The sequence below is a fragment of the Corapipo altera genome, unplaced genomic scaffold (assembly GCF_003945725.1).
Source record: "Corapipo altera isolate COAL_440 unplaced genomic scaffold, ASM394572v1 78, whole genome shotgun sequence".
NCBI classification, from domain to species: domain Eukaryota; kingdom Metazoa; phylum Chordata; class Aves; order Passeriformes; family Pipridae; genus Corapipo; species Corapipo altera.
Genome location: NW_020884904.1, coordinates 6,626,773 through 6,629,475, shown reverse-complemented (window position 1 = coordinate 6,629,475; position 2,703 = coordinate 6,626,773).

The window sequence follows — 2,703 nt, the reverse complement described above, 5'->3', positions numbered from 1 at the left end:
CACTTTCCTTCATTCTAGTGTCAATTATATTTGTTTTCTGAGCCACTGCAAATGTCTATTACTCTCAAGTGTGTCAATTGTAAGGGGAAAATTGAACATCTTCATAATGTCTGTGTTGGCCTTCACTGGATATTTATTTTAACTCTCTGTTGCTTTCTTTGCATAGTCACTTTTATATCTGGAGGTTAATATGCGTCTCATCCAGTAGTTAACATTTTTTTTGGCTTTGTTTATCCCCAGGTGTATCATAAGTGTCTTTATGATGGTCCAGCATAGTGAAGAATTATTTCTGGTTTCCGTCTTGTGAAATTCATTGCCGTTGAAATTTTGCAGCAGCTGTGTAAATGTAATATACAAAAAAGCTGAGACAAGATCTGTTGTTTTATTTTGTTCCTTTTCAATACATTAAGATCCAGTGTTTGCTGATGAATTCTTAAATGTGGTATCACTAATTTCTGCAATATAATTATTGATATCTGATGCCCCTCGAGCAGTAGAAAAAATGACCGATATGTGGGAAACCAGGTGGGTCCCATTCTCCTGCTCGTGTGGAGTAGGAGAAGCTGTAGGAATGGTCAGCCTTACTCCAGCAGAACAATAATTCAAGTATGCTGGGAATTTTTATCCTTGATAAACATGGCAACACGGAGACTGGATTCCCCCTCTGCCCCACCAAGCAGCAGCACTTGTGCGGTGGGTGCTGCATGGGTGGGGCAGCACTGCCCTTGGGACCAAAAGGCTGGTGCCAAGGTGAATGCAAGGTAACTGTGCCAAGTTTTGGGGTTCAGATGGAGAAGGAACTATTTGTGGGAGCAGGTGGATGACGCGTTTGGAAATGGTGCATGTGCATTTCATCATCCTGCCAGCAGGGACCTCCCTTGGCCTGTGCTTCGTGAGCATCGTGCGTCTGCATTTTTGGTGGGGTTGGAGTTTTTTTGGGGGTTCAGGGAGGGTTAGGGAGGTGTTTGGGTTTTGGGTTTGTTCTTCTTTTGATTCCCTCTCCTAGCTGTGCTTTGACACCGACTGGCAAGCCAGACCTCTCTGGGCCAGTTGATTCAGAGCAGATGGATATTTATCTACAAGCAGGTGAGCAGCTTGCTTTCACATCAAAGATCTGGCTAACTCTGTAACATCTTCCTTTGGGGAAAAAGGAGAAGTGCTTGTCAATGCTTTGTGCAGAACTCTGAACTAAAGTGGGTATCTGAAGCATTGAATTAAAGTAGCAGGAACTCAGTCCTCTTGGACAGAGCTGGATATGACCTGTGGCATAAGAACACCTGGAAAACTGAGGCAGAAAGCAGACTGGAAGGCCTTATTTAAATTAGTTTTAATAGACCTATATAATATTTTCATTCAAAGGATTCTTTTGACTCATCTTTTATGTACATTTGGCATCTTTATCCCTCATAGTAACTTTTTCCTGGTGGGACAAAGCACCATAAAACCAAATAAATTTGGAATGTGTGGAAAAAGCAATGATGTTAGAATGCTTCATCTACTCCCTTGGCAGTGCAAGGAGATGGTTGCTGCTGTTGATACTCATATTGCAAAGCTGTCCTTTCTGGCAGACTAAACCATGAAACCTGAGATGCTGGAAAGTTCTTTTCTACTCTTCTCCATATCCATGTCACTCTGCTTTCTTAATTTTCTGTCACTACTTTTTTAGTTCATATTTTTTGTAACTGTAATGGTGATTCCTTTTTCTGTAAGACTATGTGTTGTTACAACTGACCTATTATAGCCACCTTTCACTAAGTTGAATGCAAAAGAATAAAATACAATCCTTATTTGTAAGTGAAGTATCTTCACAGTTTATTATACTGGCATTAAAAAGTATGGATGTATTAATGTGGCTTTGCTTGCTTTGAAAATCTCTGTTTTTTTCCACTACCCTTATTTTGGCTGCTACTGGGAGTTACAAAAGCAGCAGTATGTCTGTTAAATTTTTCACTGAGGAATTTGCCTTTTTTTTTTCCTAGAGCAGAATCTCTTGCTGACAGGAGTTCCCTTTATTTTCCCCTCAAAATTAAACATCTTTTTTTTTCCCTTTATAATGCTTGCCGTTCATTTTGTCGGAGATGACGATGAAATTCATGTGCTCTGCCAAAGTCAGTGAGAAAGGAAGAACCTGCTACACCTGGGGCAAGGACCAGCCTGCTGTATTGTTATATAATTTCCCGAAGATCCTTCATGTGAAGGCAAGCAGAAGCAGTGAGGGGCTCTGCTTTGCTCCCCATCAGCCCCGCAGTGAGCGAAGCCCCTCAGTCAGAGTCGACAAGGTGTGAGCTGAGTGAACCTGACATCACCAGGCTGGTAAAACAAACCAGGTTATTTCCAATAGCTATCAACAGAGGCTTTGCAATGGGAAATACTGCTTCTATTCATCCTTTTACTTGCCTCCCTGATTCAATTATTTACCTCTTTTTCAAAAAAATGGTTATATAATGCAGGGAGCTGACATCTAAAATTGGTAATGGAACAGGTTTGCTTCTGAGCTGTTACTGTGAAGAGAATGAACAAATGCAGGGAAAACCCACTGGGGTTCCATTTTCTTTCTTTCTCCTGAGTCACTGGGAGTTAGCTGCATGTCTTAATGATGTCTCAGTAAAGTCTGAAAGCTGAAATTTATACAGACTACTGCAAAAGAGCATGCTTGAAAAGGTAAGTGGTAGGGTGCTGTGAAGAGAAATAAGGCAGAAATAA